Below are 20890 nucleotides of genomic sequence, written 5' to 3'. Positions count from 1 at the left end.
AATTTGAGTGTCCCAGATTTATGTTTACTATATTATATCTAGTCTATGAGACCAGGCTGCATTACAATAATATTTGTTGCCAGTTTCATGAGTTAGAAAGCTGGGCCACAAGTCCAGCATTGTTAGTTCTTTGTAAGACAGATGGACATACAATTTGCATGAAATACATAGGCATCTTGATGTGATAGTGCCATGGTAGTAAATAGTTCATCCCCAGTTATCAAACACCTCATGCAAGTTTCTTCATGAGAGAGGGTAGAGAGAGGAGCAACAATCTCCATACATAAATCCATTGTTCCCCCAAATAGGCCTACCTCCAACCAAAGCACAGTATGCTCTCATGTTGACTGGTTCTGTTAGAGTGATTATACCCATATGTAATATGCTTTAAAGTTGCAGGGTCATGGTGTCACAGACATATCTAAAATAGGTCTGTGAGTGCTGTTCATTAAGTCCTATAAACTTGAGTTCACTACATGAGGGCGGAACAGACTGCTGGCAGCACAAGATCATGAATGTTTCCAGTGGAGAGATTCCCTCACTCCTCTCTGTCTGTCGGAAGTGGTAAAGTAGGTCTTTCTGCGGTCTCCTGAAGATGCTTTCATATGCCACTCTGCGTGTTTTTACCATATCTTTTGTTAAGCCCACAGGAAATCCAATATCCTAAACACTATTGTTTGTCTTCTGTGTTCTATCTTCATTATCTTGTGCTAATAACTTTCATTTGGCCTCCTTTTATTCATTCTGCCATGTTTACTTACTGTGGAGCCCTTAAAAGAAGTTATCGGAAAAAATGTGGTTTGAATGAACACACACATCTAATTTTTAAGTTTCCTGTGAAAATGTGCAACACCTTTGTGAGAGCTGTGTGTCCACAACTAATAATAAAAGGGAAAACATATGCTGACTTCTCTGAAGAATGATAAAAACAACTCCCTCAATCCAAAGCCCTCTGTGAGCCCTTTTAATTAAAACCACTTGTTCCAAAACTTGTACTTAATGTTTCCCATTAGTCATGTTTGAGGGATTACAGACAGCTCCAATGAAAGTCAAGGATTAAATGGAAAATGCAGATGTGCGAACAATGCAGCTTGTTTTATTGCCATCACAGTCCTTTAGTAATTATGAAAAATTAGCTAGGATTGACAAGGTTTCCTAATTCCTTCCGTAATTAAAGATGACTTGTCTCTGGAAAAAAAGAGGGTTACCTAGGTCACGGACAAGGGGCGTTACGATTAAAACATTGTCCTTTGTAAAAATAAAAAGCTTCAGTTTCCTCCTTTTCCATTCTCATTATCTGCAAAGTCAAGTTTTTCTTTCTTTTTTTCCCTTTATGATTCACTTTCATCCATTAGATTTCATGTTTTCTTCCAGTACTGTGTCTTCAGTGTTAATTAATGGTAACATTTACTTCCCCGATACCCACCCATATGACCCATCAGTTATGAAACAATGTAAGTAGAAACAGAGTTATCATGAAATGTCAACCTTTATGACAAGGCGCCATGATCACACACACAGTAAAAGACGATCTGTATTAAACGTGGCCGTGGCTGTTCTTAACTGACATATTCAGTGGGATGTTTACCATTTCGCCTTAATTCAAGTCAACAGGCAGAGGGACATAAAAGGGAGAAGTGCTAAGCAACAGTTTAATTACATCATCTGGCCAGTGAATCACTTTAATGTGGGCAGCATGCTTACGAGGGCTCACTATCAGGTTTAGCATTCTTTGCTAGGTCTGTGTGCATTGTGGATTGTTAGTGTGACCCGTGACACTTGACCTCTCGGCGATTCCCCAATTCGTGCATCCCTTCTTGGTTCTTCCCCAAATCTTTGAAGACAGAGGTGAGGGCAAGCAGAATTGCTTCTACCCCCTCCCTCATTATCACGTACCCTCATCTGGAGCATTGCGTCCACACATGCTGAACTTGGCAGAGGATCAGTGAATCTGAGAGTCATGCCTGTACATTAATTAGGCCATCCACGTACACACGGCTATGCTAGGTATATGTCTTTAATTATGTAGCCCGTCTTTGACCTTTTCTGAGATACTTCTTTTTACAAGTAGTTTAGATGAAGTCCCGCTGAGATTCATAAAATACACATAAAGTGATGCATCAGCAGTGTGATTCAGCATTTAAAATGCAGAGAGGTATAATTCAACATAAACAGGGAGAAAAACACTAATCTCAGGTGCTTGCCGCTGAGAGCGAATGGAAGAAGTGAGAGATGGAACAGTAATTCATTTTCATACTGATCCCAGTGCCAGAGAAGGGGAAAAAGCAATGACCAGTAATGGGCTGGTTGTAGCCCTACTATGATTATTAAGAGCTGTTACTGATAACACATATGAGGTATATCACTGCATTGACAGCTATAATCAACTCTCCCTCTCTGTTTGTGCATTAACATCCTCCCGTTCCCCCACACTCAAGTGGAAGCTGATTTGTAGACAAGGAAGAGAACAGAAAATAAAAATATATATATATATTTTATTCCTTGCAAGGGGTTCAGAACAAGGAATGAAAGTAATTATTTTTGCTTTTCAAGATTTAGTCATATTTATGGGGCATTACTGTACGAGCGGGCTGTTTAATGTTATTTGCAGAAAGCACACATTGTTCGCATCAAGCATAGGAAAGCTGAAGGCACAGCCATCTGAGCCGTGACCTCACGGCTGCAGCGCTCAGCTCCACGAAGCAAATGGGGTTCAACGTTTGTGCAAGCTACACACAATTAATAATGGAACCAGGTTTCAAAACTGACAACTGTTTGGACCGCCGCTTGTCCTGGATCCTTTTGTGTGAGGGAGCCTGAGGCACCAGAACAACCCCTGGCCAGAGGGCCCAGATTTGAGGCAATAACCCAATCTATCCATGTTGTGCTGAGGTAGAGGAGACAGAATAGACCTCTCTCACCCACTTATGTTGCATTGCATCTGATAGGAGAGGCTGGCTCTGTGCAGATCAGTGGGCATATTAGAGGTCAAGTTCAGGTACTATATTTTTCTTCATAATCATATCTAACAGCAGGAGTGTTAACAGAGTCTGCCTGTTGAGTATTTTTGTGGTTAATATTCTACTGTATGTCCATATTATCTGTGTATAACTGTGTTTCCATTTGTGTTGTTTGCTGCTGAGAGCCAGACAGTCAGTTGGTATCTCTAGTGGTATTCAGATGAGGTTGAATGGTGAGGAATGAGGAGTAGATTTTTAATTCTATTCTAAACAATATCATGTTATATTAGGTCTCACGGTGTAGAAAATGTGCTGGAAAATCTGGGGTCCTTTGCAGCCCTGACTTGAGTGCAAAGAGTAACTGCTGACTCCTGGGACCCACTTACTACTAAGATGTGCTTTTATCCCGCCTGGCCAAATGTGAATTAAATAAAAAGGATGGAAAATGGCTGCTCTCTGGGCTGTACCCTTGGTCCCCAGCTCTTTGTTAAAACCATATCTCTGCTGCTCCATTGCCCCTAGCTACATTAAATCCCATTAAATTCACGTCATTAAAGGAGCCCTCACTGCTCCTCGCAGCAGCCCTAATGCTGGGCCTCTCAAGGACAGAGCGGTAATGAGGGTGGACTGGATTTAACCTTGAAAAGTACAGGTTTTCATTTCCAAATCAATAACATATGGTTCAAAACCGCCACTAGATCCAGGCTATAATTTTCAAGCATTAATTGTGAGGATTACGTTTTTCCTGCAGTGAGAAGTTATTTTACTTTAAGCTGCAGTGTACATATTGTATTTAGCGTTTGATTTTTTTCTCTCTTTCTCTCACAAGATAGGAATTGACAGCTTGCACATATTCTATATCATTGAGTCCATGTGCATGTGTACAGTTTGCTATTCAGGTGGGATAGCTTAGGGAGATTTGATTTCAAAGAGCCATTATACTGTGTGTAAACAATTAGGTGATCTGTGCAATTTTCTAAAGTGAAGTCAAACAGCGGCAGTGTTTCCTTCAAGTTCTTTTTCTCCTCCATGTGAGATTGCAGTCTAGTGTCGTCATTCACACTAAAGAGGTTAAATTCTGAAATATCCATCAGAGTCATTTGATTCAGACTCAGACTGTCACCTGCAGGTGGAAAAGAAAGAATACCTGAGAAAAGAGAGAAATGGTTCCTGTCTCTCTCCTCATGGCTTTAGCTCATATAACCCTCTCCATAGTGGGGGCCGTCTCCTCGTGTGATCCTATGGAAAGCATTAATTTGTCCTGGGGTGATAATTTCTGCTCGACATGTTCATAATGTGAAATATTGGATCTCGTCCTGAGATGGAGGCTGGGGGCTGGGTGATCACGGCAGCTTAATTTTTTAATCAAATCCCCGTCTTAAATGAGGCTTTATTAAATTACACAGCTCACACTGTGGGAGTACTGTAGGGCGCAGGCAGTGCCAGCACTGTGTGAAAAGAGCTTCGCGGGATAATTAAATAAAATGTAAAAAACCCTCAGCCAGCGTAAGGTGAGGAGATTGGGAAGGAGGGAAACCCAACGGCCATCTTTACATGCTCAGCTTCTGTTTCATTCTCTCTAATTTGGGTCCTGGGGAATGGGCCATGTAGAATGAGTAAAAATGGGAGGGGGAGAGATTGTCTGCAAGATGTATCTGGCTGTAAAGGGAGACACACACATATGCTCACTTAGGTTCTCATACGCAAACACACATCACCTACAATACGAAACAATTGGTACTTGAGTTTTATGTTCTGATGCTACTGTGATAATTGTGCACAAAGGCACAGAATCCCTTCACATCAAAAAATATTCTGAAATATTCTTTGTATGAAAATAATGTAGTATAGACATTTGAACTGTCCACTTTCTGGCCCTGGTCCCCCTCCCCTACTCCTCTGTGTATGTACAGAGCATTCGGAAAGTATTCTAACTTTTTCTACATTTTGTTACCTTACAGCCTTATTGTAAAATGTATTACATCGTTTTTTTCTTCTCATCAACACACAACACCCCACAATGACAAGGCAAAAACAGATTTGTAGAAAAAATATTACATTTACATAAGAATTCAGACCCTTTATTCAGTACATGGTTGAAGCACCTTTGGCAGCAATTTCAACCTTGAGTCTTCTTGGGTTTGACGCTACAACTTGGCACACCTGTATTTGGGGAGTTTCTCCCATTCTTCTCTGCAGATCTTCTCAAGCTCTATCAGATTGGGTGGGGAGGGTCGCTGCACAGCTATTTTAAAGGTCCCTCCACAGAGATGTTCGATCGTGTTCAAGTGTGGGTTCAGGCTGGGCCACTCAAGGACATTCAGAGACTTGTCCTGAAGCCACTCCTGCGTTGTCTTGGCTGTGTGCTTTGGGTCGTTGTCCTATTGGAAGGTGAACCTTTGCCCCAGTTTGAGGTCCTGAGCGCTCTGGAGGCAGTTTTCATCAAGGATCTCTCTGTACTTTTCTCCGTTCATCTTTCCCTCAGTGCGTATTAGTCTCCGAATCCCTGCCACTGAAAAACATCCCCACAGCATGATGCTGCACCCACCATGCTTCACCGTAGGGATAGTATTGGCCAGGTGATGAGCGGTGTCTGGTTTCCTCCAGACGTGGTGCTTGGCATTGAGGCCAAATAATTCAAATCGTAGATTCATCAGATCAGAGAATCTTGTTTCTCATGGTCTGAGAGTCCTTTAGGTGCCTGTTGGCAAACTCCAAGTGGGCTGTCATGTGCCTTTTACTGAGAAGATGCTTCCGTCTGGCCACTACAAAAAGGCCTGATTGGTGGAGTGCTGCAGAGATGGTTGTCCTTCTGGAAGGTTCTCCCATCTCCTCAGAGGAAGTCTGGAGCTCTGTCAGAGTGACCATTGGGATCTTGGTCACCACCCTGATCAAGACCCTTCTCCCCCGATTGCTCAGTTTGGCCGGTCGGCCAGCAATAGGAAGAGTTCTTGGTGTTTCCAAACCTCTTCCATTTATTAATTATGGAGGCCACTGTGTTCTTGGGGACCTTCAATGCTGCAGAAATGTTCTGGTACCCTTCCCCAGACCTATGCCTCGACACAATCCTGTCTCGGAGCTCTACGGAGAATTCCTTCGACTTCGTGGCTTTAAATTTGCAAAATGTCTAAAAAAACTATTTTTGCTTTAACATTATGGAGTGTTGTGTGTAGATTGATTAGGAAAAAGTTTTACCTAATCGATTTTAGAATAAGGCTGTTACGAAACAAAATGTGGAAAAGCGAAGGGGTCTGAATACTTTCTGAATGCACTGTATCTTAGAGCACCTCATGTTGTAAGTTATCCTAACCCCTGACCCTGCCATTGAGAGGCCAGGTGAGCAGTAGAATTATAACTCTTACTTCAGTATGGGCATGTTTCCTCTGCCCAGTCCAGAGGGAGTAACTGTGCTGAGAGCATGCGGAGGACTTGTCTGATCTTCTTCCTGTGTTAAGTGAAGCGACACAGGGGAACCCAAGAGCAGACTCAGATGAGGAAACAGGGATGAATGAACCAAAATATTTATTGTTACACAGGGAGATGTGGAGTGCAGATCCGGGGAAGCTCGGATGAGTTGCAGGAAAAACAGATGTGGAGACTGAGGTAGGAGTCAGCTGAGTGGAACAGGGTAAACAGGTCCTGCGGGGAATCCAAGGTAGTTGTGGTGAGTAAAATTCAGAGCAAGGTAGTTGGGTGGTGAGATGTGGAATGGGAGACAGGAGCCAGAGACAGAGCGGTAAAACTGCAATGAGAGGATAAACTATGTCAGGCAGGGAAACAGGCACAGCAGAGTAACAGGATCTTGAATAATCATAAATGTCTAGAATCATGAACTGACTGAGCAGAGATTACAATCTGGCAGAGTGGAAGTGGCAGGACTGTGTATTTTGTAGAGGTCTTGATTATGGAATGAGTTGCAGCTGGTAGGGATCTGCTTTGACACCAGCACACCTGTCTCCAACCACACAGAGTGGGAGAGGGAGACAGAGAGTGTACAGGGGGAGTAACTGCAGGTCAAAAAGACAACGGATGAACACCAGAGGGCGTAGCAGGAGCAGATGTGACAGTACCCCCCTTCTACGGACGCCACCTGGCGCACGACCCAGCTTGTCTGGGTGTGAGGTATGAAAATTCTGTAAGAGGGATTGATCCAGAATGTGACGACGGGGCACCCAGCAGCTCTCTTCAGGCCCGTATCCCTCTCAGTCCACCAGATGCTGCCAACCGCGCCCCTGACGGCGCACATCCAAAAGCCGCCGGACGGTACAGGCAGGATGGACGTCGATGAGCCGAGGGGGTGGAGCAGCTGCAGGAGGGGACAGGGGACTGGAGCAGACTGGTTTAATTAAGGATACATGGAAGGTGGGGTTCATTTTGAGAGAGTCTGGGAGTTTCAGATGAACAGCAGAGGGGTTTATGACACGATCAATCTCAAAGGGAAATGAATCAGGGAGCTAGTTTTTTGGAGACCACTTTCAGGGGCAAGTCCTTAGATGAAAGCCATACCTTTTGGCCTGGAGTGTAGACTAGGGCTGAAGCATGGCGACGGTTAGCTTGGGATTGGGTCCTGGCGGAGGCACGAAGAGCAGCCCGGGCCCTCATCCAGGAACGAAGACAACGGCACATGTGGTCCTGGACTGAGGGTACCGCTACTTCGATCTCTTGGGCAGGGATCAAGGGAGGTTAAGTGTACAGGGGGAGTAACTGCAGGTCAAGAAGACAGGTAACCAAATGGTAATCAAATGGCTACCCGGACTATTTGCATTGTGTGCCCCCCCAAACCCTATTTTTACGCTGCTGCTACTCTCTGTTTATCACATATGCATAGTCACTTTAACTAAACATTCATGTACATAATACCTCAATTGGGTCGACCAACCAGTGCTCCCGCACATTGGCTAACCGGGCTATCTGCATTGTGTCCCGCCACCCGCCAACCCCTCTTTTACTCTACTGCTACTCTCTGCTCATCATATATGCATAGTCACTTTAACCACATCTACATTTACATACAACCTCAATCAGCCTGACTAACTGGTGTTAGTATGTAGCCTCGCTACTTTTATAGCCTTGCTACTGTATATAGCCTGTCTTTTTACTGTTTTTTAACATTTCTTTACCTACCTATTGTTCACCTAATACATTTTGTTGCACTATTGGTTAGAGCCTGTAAGTAAGCATTTCACTGTAAGGTCTACACCGGTTGTATTCCGCGCACGTGACAAATAAACTTTGATTTGATTTGCTTTGAGGTTGGTAACTCAGAGCACACTCAAAGCTAGACACACCTGATGAGGCGTTGTGGGCATATTCCACCCAGGGTCGCTGGGCACTTCAGGGGGAAGGGTTAGCCGAAGTCACAGAGCGTATTGCAATTTCCAACTCCTGGTTGGCCCGCTCGGTCTGGCCGTTGGTCTGGGGTTGATATCCAGATGAAAGGCTAACATTAATACCCAGAGCTGTGCTCGATGGCTCTCCATACCTGGGATGTAAACTGGGGTCCTCTATCAGAAACAATGTCACTAGGGATGCCATGCAGCCGCAAAACATGGGACACCAGCAGGCCCGCAGTCTCCCGGGAGGAAGGAAGCTTGGAGAGGGGAATGAAGTGAGCCACTTTGGAAAATTGGTAATAATAATAGTGAGGATGACTGAGTTACGATTTGATGGGGGAAGGCCAGTGACGAAGTCCAAAACTATGTGTGACCAGGGACGACTGGGTATGGGAAGAGGACGAAGCAGACTAGATCTAGGTTTGGTGGAGGTTTTGTTCCGAGCACAGACCGAGCAGGCTGAGATAAATTCCTGAGCGTCTTTCTCCATGGTGGGCCACCAAAATAGCTGACGCAGGAAGGCGACAGTCCGGTTCATGCCAGGGTGACAGGTGAGGTGAGTAGAATGGGCCCATTGAAGATCAGAACGAACTGGATCTGGCACAAACAGAGCCTTACAAGGACCGTTTCTAGGATCAGGCTGGTTCAGCTGAGCCTGACGAACACAGGACTCAATCTCCCAGGAGACAGCAGCAATGATGCAAGAGGATGGCATAATGGTTTCTGGCTCGGAACATGTGTTGTCTGCGGTGAACAGACGGGAAAGGGCGTCAGGCTTGTTATTCTTAGATCCGGGGTGATAAGTGAGTGTGAAGTTGAATCTTCCAAAAAACAATGCCCACCTGGCCTGCCGAGAGTTCAGACGTTTGGCGGTCTGGATGTAGGCTAGATTTTGCGATCCGTCCACACAATGAAGGGAAGGACCAAATCTTCTAACCAGTGACGCCACTCCTCAAGAGCCAGCTTAACAGCCAGGAGTTCCCGGTTACCTATGCCAATTTCTCTCTGCAGGTGAGAGCTTGCAGGACAAGAAGGCACAAGGATGGAGCTTCTGATTCGAGGGAGAATGTTGAGACAGGACTGCACCTACCCCGGTGTCGGAAGCGTACACCTCGAGGACGAACTGGAGTTCTGGGTCTGGCTGGGTAAGGATTGGAGCAGTGAAGTGAAGTGGTGAATGCTAACTTTGCCTCAGGGGACCAGTGGAATGGAGTGGAGGTGAGAGGAGCTGCCAAACGACTGTAGTCACGGATGAATCGTCTATAAAAATTGGAAAACCCCAGGAAACACTGTAACTGCTTCAGAGTCACGGGCATAGGCCACTCTGTGACTGCCCTAACCTTGGCAGGGTCCATTCGTAGATGTCCTTGAGCAATAATGTAACCCAAGAAGGACACAGAGGAAACATAAAACTCACATTTCTCAGTCTTAACAAATAGCTTATTCTCCAACAGCCTTCGGAGAACTTGGTGGACGTGTTGCTTGTGAGCCTCAAGGTCCTTCGAAAAAACAACAATGTCATCCCCATAGACAAAAACAAAACAATGACAATGACATCCCTCAGGACATCATTAACCAGGCTCTGAAAAACAGCAGGGGCGTTAGTGAGACCAAAAGGCATGACCAAATACTTGAAATGTCCAAGCGGTGTGTTAAACGCTGTCCACTCATCCCCTTCTCTAATGCGGACAAGGTGGTAGGCATTCCGGAGGTCAAGTTTAGTAAACACAGTGGCACCATGGAGAGGAGCAAAAGCAGCACTGATGAATGGCAAGGGATACTTGATCCTGACAGTGATACTATTCAACCCACGGAAGTCTATGCATGGCCTCAGTGACCCATCCTTCTTGACAAAGCAATGTCCGACTGCCCGGGATATGCCCGACAGCCAGGAAGTCCTGGATGTATTCTTCCATGTCCTCTTGCTCGGGGAAAGAGAGGTTATACAACCTGCTACTAGGGAGAGGAGCTCCAGGCTGAAGCTCGATAGCACATTTGTACGGTCGATGAGGCGGCAGAGATGGGGTATGGTGCTTACTGAATAAAGGAGCTAGACCATGATATTCTGGAGGAACAGGAGACAGTTCTGGGGGTTCTGGAATGGACTAAGGTGCAGACAAGGCAGGAGGAAGGGCAGAATGTAGACAATTAGAATGACAAAATGTACTCCAAGTAGTTACCCTTCCGGTGGACCGGTCAATCTGTGGGTTGTGTAGATTTAACCATGGATGACACTGAACCAGAGGTGAGTGAGAACAGTCGATTACGTGGAAATTGATATTTTCTTGGTGATTTCCAGAGAGACGCAGGATAACAGGAACAGTTCTCTCCAAAACACAGAAGAGTAGCTTTCCATTGAGAGAGTTGGCATCTAGAGGTGAATCGAATGAAAGTGTCCAGGCCCAACTGATTAATGACCCCTTGGTTCAGAAAGCTCTCGTTGGCTCCTGAATCGATGAGAGCAGGCAGAGGAAAAGACTGGCTTTGCCACACAAGGTTGGCCTCAAGCAGGGTTCTGGGAGATTAGAGACAGGTGATTTGGCTCAACAGTATATCCTCCACTACTGCTGAGCCCCCTCTTTTGTTGGACACGGGGAACAAGTGGAGACCAGGTGACCAACCTGGCCACAATATAGACAGCAGATGTTATGGGACATGCAACCCTACCTCCCCTCTCCCTCCGACGCTCACAGAGACGGTTGTCAATGAGGATAGTGAGAGAAATTAGTTTGTCCTGTCCATTGGGCTCCTCTCTGGACACCAACTCATCTTTGAGGGTCTCAGTGAGTGCGTTCCGGAATGCTCCCTGAAGGGCCTCGTCATTCCAGCCGCTCTCTGCGGCGAGGATGCGGAACTCAAATCAAATCAAATTTTATTTGTCACATACACATGGTTAGCAGATGTTAATGTGAGTGTAGCGAAATGCTTGTGCTTCTAGTTCCGACAATGCAGTAACAACCAACAAGTAATCTAACTAACAATTCCAAAACTACTGTCTTATACACAGTGTAAGGGGATAAAGAATATGTACATAAGGATACATGAATGAGTGATGGTACAGAGCAGCATAGGCAAGATACAGTAGATGGTATCGAGTACAGTATATACATATGAGATGAGTATGTAAACAAAGTGGCATAGTTAAAGTGGCTAGTGATACATGCATTACATAAGGATGCAGTCGATGATATAGAGTGAGTTGCAGAAAAAACAGATGTGGAGACTGAGGTAGGAGTCAGCTGAGTGGAACAGGGTAAACAGGTCCTGGGGGGAATCCAAGGTAGTGGTGGTGAGTAAAAAGAGCAAGGTAGTTGGGTGGTGTCACGCCCTGACCGTAGAGAGTGTTTTATGTCTCTATTTTGGTTTGGTCAGGGTGTGATTTGGGTGGGCAGTATGTTCTATGTTCTATGATTTTCTATTTCTATGTGTTTGGCTGGGTGTGGTTCTCAATCAGAGGCAGCTGTCTATCGTTGTCTCTGATTGAGAACCATACTTAGGTACCCTTTTCCCCCACCTGTTTTGTGGGAAGTTAACTTTGTCTTTGTTCAGGACACATAGCCCAAAGCTTCACGGTTTGATTTTGTTCTTTGTTTTGTCGGCGTCATTTTTAATAAAGAGAAAATGTACACTTACCATGCTGCACCTTGTTCCAGTCCTTCAGCCAGCCATGACAGGTGGTGTGATGTGGAATGTGAGACAGGAGCCAGAGACAGAGCGGTAAACTGCAATGAGAGGATAAATGATGTCAGGCAGGGGAACAGGCCACCAAAATATAGAAAGTCGCACACTCCATGTACAATCTCCCAACAATTTAATGGGTCTTTACCAACGTTTCGGCATCACTGTGCCTTCCTCAGGGTAATGTCATGAATACTTGAACCAGGTTATGTAGACACACAGTGCAATTAGTGTAACCAATGACAGTAGTGAGGGGTGGGTCATAGTGATTAAGTTATTTAAAATGAATTAGTGAAACTGTTAAAAAATAGTATATGGCATATTCAATACATTACGCTATTGTTATCATATAGAAACATAATGGAAGATTGTAAATCATATTAGTGTCAACATACATTGTTTCATTCAATTTCACATAATTCGTATTTAATTTTTGTTACATGTAATATTGGTTCAACCTTAATATATAATGAGCATCATCAACAGGGGGAACATATTAGGTGTACGCTAATAAGCTGTAAAAATAATTTTTCAATTTATTAGATTTATTCATAAAGGAACATTTGTTCATAAGAAGGGCCTGAGATCAAAGTCAATATTCAGACAATTTGGGTCAATGTTTTTAGATAGGATATCCAGTAAGCCTCTCTTTGTAGTAGTAGGATCTCGTTGTTACCTCCTCTCCTTGGTAGAACAACATGCTCAATGCCTGTGTATTTTAGGGAGGAGATGGGATGGTTAGCTTCAACAAAGTGAGCTGCTACTGGATAGTCAATGTTCTTACACCTGATTTTGCTGCGGTGTTCAGCTATGCTTTGTTTTAATTGTATTTTCATTTGTTCGACGTAGGCTTTTCCACATGAACAGGTGATGAGATAGATTACTCCCTTGGTCTTGCATGAGATGATACCCCTAACAGGGATCTTTCCACCTGTATGTGGGTGTCTGAAGAAATATGTTTTTATGGTGCTATTACACTGTGCGCATGAGCCACATTTGTAGTTCCCATTTGGGATAGGTGTCAAGAGTGTCTGAGTGGGCTCAGGGGGCATGTCAGATCTCACCAAACTTGTAACGGCTGTTGGAAGGAGTGGATGACCAAGGTGCAGGGTGGTACGTGTTCATCTTTATTATTTGAACTGAACATTGATTAACCAAAAAACAACGAAGAGAACGAACAAAACCAAAACATTTCTGTCTGGTGCAGAAAAACACAAAACAGAAAACTACTACCCACAGCACACAGGTGGGAAAAGGCGACCAAACTAAAAAAGAGACATAAAAGGATCTCTTAGGTCAGGGCGTGACAAAACTATCTCTAATATTGCGACCATGCTTATAGACCAGCAGTGGGGGTTCCTTGAAGAGGTGTGCGATTGTTTTGTCTAATTGCAGAATATGCCCATGCTTTTCAGGATTGCTTTCATTTTCTCCGAACCCTTGGTCTACAAAATATGGTTGCGTTGTTTTTCTTCATTGGTTGAGTTTTTAGTAATTACGCTCTTGGTTTTTTCATCATTGCCGCATCAAGAGTTTTGTCCTTGTAGCCTCACATTTTGAATGTATCTGTCATTTTTCTTTAGCAATGCTGTCAAAATCTGACTGGTAGCCGCAGATTTGTTTAACCCTGCATAACTGGCTATATGGTAGACCATTCTTGAGGGGAAGGGGATGCATACTATCCGCACATAGCAAGGTATTGCGATCTGTGGGCTTTGTGTATAAGCCTGTGTGTAATGCATCATTCTCTTTGATAATTCAGAAGTTCAGGTAGTTTATTTTTCTCTCATCAGTCTGCATGGTGAATTTGAGGCATTCAGAGCACCCGTTTAGTAGAGTTTGGAATTAATTTAGTTCCTGCTGACTTCCTTCCCAGAGCACAAAGACATCATCTATGTATATATCTCTTCCATAGAATTATTTTTAGAAAGTAAGGGGTGTGTCTGTTTTAAAAATAAATGATTCTTCAAATTGTCCCACATACAGGTTTGCATAGTTTAGGGAAAAAGGAGAGCCTATAACTACACCCCGAATTTGAAGGAAAAAGTCTGACTCAAATACAAAGTAGTTATGGGATAATACCATTTCAATAAGTTGTAAGATGCAATCATTGGATGGAGCAAGGGTAGACTTTCTCTGCTGAAGAAAGTGTTGCAGTGCCTGCAAGCCTCCAGTGTGTGCGATGTTAGTGTACAAGCTCTCCACATCAAAAGTGGCCAGCAGGGTGCCCTCTGGTATCCTTCCTAAGACCGCCATCAATCCTTTAATAGGATTTTAATTTGGGGACGTATCCCTGGGAGCATTGCTGAGATTTATTGTGTTGTTATTGCTGGAACCCAAGGTTCCTCTTAATCAGGGGAGAAGGTGTCATTTGGCATGTTCCCTGTATGTGAAAGGCTTAATTGAGCATGTTATGTGGCTAATTGGAGCAGTGATATATTACCGTTGTTGGGAAAATCTCAACAGGGTCACATTTGTCTTCTTTGGCAGAAAGTGAGATTGACGTTTCCTTGCAACTTACAGTACTTGGACAGGACTCATTCTTTTTCTGTCACAGGATTGAGGATTTGCATATCCTTGTTCTGTGTGAAATCTCCCTCACTGGTTGGTTCCCATTGAGGTAGAGGTCTACTCTGGACTGATTTATTTTTCTGCTCCAGCGTGATCCCGCTGGCTTTGTGTCCAACTCCCTCCCACTCACTCAACTGATGCAATAACTGTTCCCGAACCCAACTGCGGCCCAGCAATGTTGTTTTAGGCGTATGTGAAGCAGCTTGCTTGCTAGCCATGGCCCCAACAATTTTGCTCCCCATAGGTAATATCACAATGCGCTTTTTTTCTTTACCAGAGATTCTCACATTCTCCATTATATTAGGCTATCTATATTACTGGGCTATATCAGCCAATAGGTTAGACATTGTTTGAAGAGAGCAGAGTTGGAGAGAGAGAGCGGACACTTGCATTTTCTCTTGACATACATTTAATAGCCTACCTTTTAGGGTCGGGACGATTTTCTGACGGCAACAAATATGGGTGATCAATATTTATTTATAGGCAATGTAATAAACTATATAATTGTATTTAGGAAGTTGATTTCCTTTGAAAGATAACTACCCCATGCTTCTCCGGCCTCCAGCGGTGCTACAGCCTACTTAATTTCATTGAGACTGCACACGCAGCTGATCTCACAGGTATGGCTGAACTTGATGCAGCAAGAATGAGAGTGGACATTTAGACTTTCTCTTGAGCTACGTTTTGAATATAGGATATAGCTATACCTTTTAGGAGCGGGATGATTTGCAGGCAGAGACAAATAAATGAGTAATCAATAATATCAGCATGGTATGTGCACGTTGCACTTTTCCTTTTCAATAGTTATTTATAGTCTCTTAAAATGTTCCAAGTTGTGCAGGGGGCTATTGTACCAATCTGTCTCATTTACATTTTTGGAACCCAGCCATGTGTTTTAAATTCATTCTTGGAGATGAAACTGATATAGAGTTCAATGCATTGCAGAAACATATCTCAGAGGCCCTTTGGTTTTAGGGGTAGGCATCACATGCTCCCAACCTGAATGTTGAATGTGAACCATGGAACCACTCTTTCTCTTTAATGCACTCTGGGCTGCTGTGACCATGAACACTTCCAATAGAGGGGCTCTCTGTTAGAGGACTCTGGGCTACTTTGTTTGAGAGGTGGCCAGGGTGGTGATGGAGCTGGTTGGTTTGTTTGGTTGGAGACATTGGTGGCTTTGAGGTGCTTGTGATATCTCATTAGGACAGCTTAGAAGTCCCCATCCCAACACTGGAGCCATTTTAGTGTTCCCACTCTGATCAGAGCTGACAGCAGAAGAGACTGGGCCTTTGGGTCACTGCGGATTCACAACTCCTCCAAACACAACCTCAGGCAGGGCCACAGACTCTGTGTCTGATGGAGAAACAATTACTTGGGTAGGAAAGACAACATTATCTTTTGTGCAGTTTGTGAATGAGTGATAGTTAGGGTGCATAACCTGTGGAGGAATGAGAGCCAAATGAGGGTTGCTGGGATAGGGCTCCCTAAGGGGTGGTTTGGCTGGGGCTGGGCTGGAGCTGTGGTGGAGTCTTGTTTGAATTAGTTTACGGGCAGTGAAATGAAAGCTCCCTGCTGAGATGTGAAGGGCCCAAGCAGCCTGAAGGCCCTTTCATACTATCTCTTCCTGAAAGGCATATTTATACCTTCCAGACTAGTAATTAATCACTCCTGTTTTTTTCTGATGGGTGGTAGTGGCGAGAGTGGAGGGAGGGAAGAAGGAGAGGGTGGTAAGTGTGTTTCACAGATCTCTGTCCTGCCAAAAGCCACACAGCATAACCACAATTAAAACATTGATTCGATTTATTGCAATGAGGCACGAGATGCTGGTTTCTCAATTACAGCCCAGTGTTTATCTTAAATGAGAGGGACGTCTCGTCATCCTTGGTTTCGTAAGACGTTGCAAGCTTATTCAGGAAACTCTGAAAAACAAGAGGATTTTGTCTGTCACAAACTTTCCCTCTGTTTCAAGATACAGACTGAGGATGGTAAAGAAGTTGGCCCTGCATAATATCTGGTGCTCAGCTTACTGTGGTGTGGAGTGTGTTTCTGAATAAGTATTAGATTGTATATTTTTCAGGGTCATCGGTATGTTATTAAACTTGTGCCTCAGTGTATTGATTCCACCCCTTCTATTGTACTAAGAATTCTTGAAAACGTGGCTCTCCAACTATTCAATATACAAGCAGCTTTTTAAACAACAAGTGAAGATGTTTTTGATTTTTGCCAATGAAGTTGAGATATGCCTGTTGGAGAGTTGTAGACACATTTACAATCCCGTTTGATAAAAATATTGGTCATGGTCAGTGGATGCAGTGCACTGTACGGTTAAGAGTTCTCTGATCTCTATGGCACCCATCTTGACTGCTCCCTGAGGACCGGACATCATATGGTTGTTGTAGTAAATGACTATGTGACCACAGTGTACATTTTCAACTGTAATCCTCCTAAGATTCACTTGTGTCGGTTTTAGACATGTTTAATTACATTGTGTACAATTTAGGACTATCCCACTGTTATGGGTTGGCTTAAATGTCACATTTAAACTAGAAAAAACTACCATAAGCCTATATGGTCTGCTGCTCTACTTAGCCTAAATACCAGCTCAAGTATTTTTCCAAAGATCTATTTAAGCATGACTTCTTTTAGGAGTAGCCTACTGTTTTGGAGTAGAGTTACACTATTTGTTAGTTTCAGTTTTTGATCGTAGCATTCGTGCAGCCTACGGTTTGTTTCATAGTTGTCTTGGGGCAAGATGTTTCCTGAATGAACATAAGCGGTTGAAGACATTGAGCGTGTTAGGCTATATCAGGCAGTATTAAAGGGCTCCTAAAGGAACCTGTTCTGTTTACTTTTACATAGATATATTTGGCTGCTTTTTCAGACTTGTGTGCCGTATGCACCGTGTGCACACTGCAGTGTAATCCTCTTAAGCTTCTCATCCAGACTGGCCAGACTGTGTGGCACATCTGTAGTAAGGCCACTGTGAAGGTCTAATGGACGAATCACAAAGCACAGGAAACACTTGTCATGCCACTGAATGAGTAGGAATGGAAAAGACACAGTTTCAATGTCTTTCTATAACTTGATGTTTAATGCCAGTCAAAGTTACTGTGGAGCTACTTCAAAGCCATCCACAGTTATCCATATTACAGCATCTATGTTGTGCGAATAGCAAACACAAAGCATTTTTGATTGGCGTTCAGTCAGTCCATAGCTCTGTCAGCTGCTGCTCTGTAGTTACAGGCATGGACCCGGTATGAAGTGGGTCTGGTAAAGAGTTCCGGATCATTTTATGTCTCTCTGTCTATCAAACTTTGTAATGTTCCGATTTTTACCCCACTGGCACAGTCCTTTAATTAGATTATACCAGAGGAATAACCGGAGTTCAGATGCCAATTTGTGTCCCAGACTGTGTAAAATGTGCTGTTCCGCTGGCTGGCAAAACAGAGCAGGTGAGAGCAGACAAGGTCCTGAGGCAGAGAGCCGTGAGTCGACTTCTTCAGCAATCCCTTTTTTCTCTCGCTCTCTCCTTCGTGTTCAGAGCTGAGCCTCCAACATGAGAGGATAAACACATGATTAAAGTGCCCTGCAATCACAGACTAACACAGAGGGAGTATGACTTTTCAAGGAGATAGTAGGTGTAGAATAGCTTTTAATATACATTGAGCAGGTTTATGCACTTTGCATATGATTGTGGCGGTGAGAATGTGTGGATATTGACACGGACGTGGGGCTCTGACAGTGTATTAACTCAGTCACTCATTACACAGCTCTCAGACTGAGCAGGAAGTTAAACACTATGAATCCACCAGAGGGTCTAGAGACGGGCACTAAATGATAGCAACAAAGTATTTCAAATACAAACTGGTTGCCAAATGTGGACGTGTGCCAGGAGAAATGATCATTGTCATGAAAAATAAACTCCAAATATCATTATTACAGCGAGCCATGTTGCTTCCAATAACAATCAAACGTTTTATTTAGTCTGTTACAAATCTATAATTTACATTGAAAATAGGGGCCTGTGTTTGAAGAGCAGAGCCAAGGAAAGCAGTGGAAGTGGACAGCTGTAGGTAATTAGAGTAGGCCTTGGGATGGCCAGGGATTCAAAGTAAACATGGACGCTTTCCACAGTCAACAACATTTACAAATGTAGAAGAAGGAAGCTACTGAATTTGTGAAGAATGTGCAGTGGGAATGGAAAGCGTAGAAGCATGAAGCCAGCAGATGGCCAAAATTAAATCCATGCGGCATGTGGCTAACAGGACTATGGGGTGATTCTTCTGACGGTGGACCCTGAAGTTCAAGGAGGGCCCGAGCAAGGCTGTTCTGGGTTAATACTTACAGGTTTACATCTAGCCGCGCATTGCTAGACTCAGATTTTCAAGAAATTCCCCTTCAGGGGATCACACTTTTATATTTTTAAAGCAGAACTCTGGCCTCCCTCTGTTGTTTGCTACTGTGAAATAACAAATCAACTCTGGCTCCTCCTCACTCAGACTTTCTGAAGGAGTCTGTAGTCTGCAGCTTTTCAAACTTCATGTATCTTGTCATCAGAGGTGATGTGATTGAAACAATTGACCATTGAAACAGATGAAACCAAACTCGTTTTAGGCTTGTGTCCCTGAAGAGCTTCAAGTTTTTCAGGCGTGCCCCCTGAAATATTCGTGACCTCCTTGACTGGCAGGCAGCGATACTTTAAATTGCTGAAATGTCTCAGATGCAGGATGACTGACAGGGGGAAGTTGTTCTCCTGTGACATTATGTGGGGCCCAGCTTGTCCCTGATAACTTTTTAATCCCCCAGAACTCAAGTGGCTGGGAGATTTTTCTTATTCTGTCCCGTGAGGTCTAATGGACCACGTAGCAGTCTTTAAGAGGTCGGCCTAGAGGAATGTATCATGAGGCAGATACATGTATTACCGCGCTGAGCTGTTCTTCCATAATTAATAGGATTGTAATACTTCACAGTAAAACCCATTCTTTTTCCAGCCCTGCAGACATTCGGTGGATCCTTAACAGAAAAAAAATATGAATCTAGGAATCTAACCCTCCTCTTCACAAAGGAGGGGTTTTATGTATATTTTTATAAATAGCTTACTTTAGCAGAAAATGTGTTGTATATTTTATACCAGCGATAACATAGTCACAGTTTAGAGAGTACCCACTGGGCACACACTGGTTGAATCAACATTGTTTCCACGTCATTTCAATGAAATTACATTGAACCAACGTGGAATAGACGTTACACTGACGTCTGTACCCAGTAGGGAGAGCTTTGGTTCAATGTAAACAGCAGCCTTGCTGTTTAGCCAGTCAATTTAGCTACACTTTGAAGTGTGTTGTAAATTGTCAGCGTTCTTGGCATTCTTGACACTTGTCCCTGTTCTAAAGGACCTACAGGAGAGTTATGTGAAGCGCTCAGTAGAATGCCACAGTGAGAAATGTAACAGCGGGAAGTTAGTCAGTGGAATACAATCATGTTCAGTCTGTCTCTCTCCATGGCATCCCCCAAACCAAATATTAGCCCACTGGCTGGAGAGTCTATCTGGGGTAGTTGATTTTAACAGCCTCCCTTGAAGCACCCATTTTATTATATTTTTCAAAATGGCTACCCTGGAATTCGATCATCAGACATGCTGCTTCTCTCTCCTCTTTTTGGCTGTCTTTAACAATGATATAACAAATGCATTACAAGTGCTAGTGTCATAAATTATGAGCACTGGTGTGCATAGGCATTTGATTTGGCTTCTAAAACGCTGGGTGAGACTGGGCGAGAGAGTGTAGGTTTTGTTTTTCAAAGCCAGGCACAACTTCAGAGGAATGAGGTTGAACATTTGCTTTTTGTTTAACCCCACAGCCTGAAGAAACAAATACTGCCTTTCACTGGCAGCTCAAGCACTTCATTAAAAAAATAACGACGGCCCGCCATACTGTGCCCATTCATTTCACTCTTAATATTTCAAAATGTCACTAATGTGCAATAGGTTGTCCTTTAAAGCCTTGCTTGAGTTTCCCTGCCTGAATACTGTATGCCATGTTTGTGGAGCCCATTGGAGTGAAATTCTATGCATGTTAGCTGTACTGCATGTACAGGGTCCCTTGGCGTGATATGCTGGGTGTATTTATGGAATAGGAAGTGAGAACATGTGGAAAACCATTGTTATCCAGAAATATGCTTTAATATGATCAATATGATTAATTTCATCCTTTAATGCAAACATATTTTATGGGGTTTGGCATCACTGTACACCATGGACAAACCGAGTCCTAAAGTGCCACATTCTGTGCCATGAAGTATACATTTATACTAACATTGACAGCACAGTGTCATTACCACAGAGGC

Source organism: Oncorhynchus keta, chromosome 14 (genome assembly GCF_023373465.1).
Source record: "Oncorhynchus keta strain PuntledgeMale-10-30-2019 chromosome 14, Oket_V2, whole genome shotgun sequence".
NCBI lineage: Eukaryota > Metazoa > Chordata > Actinopteri > Salmoniformes > Salmonidae > Oncorhynchus > Oncorhynchus keta.
Note: the sequence above shows the minus strand (reverse complement) of the source record.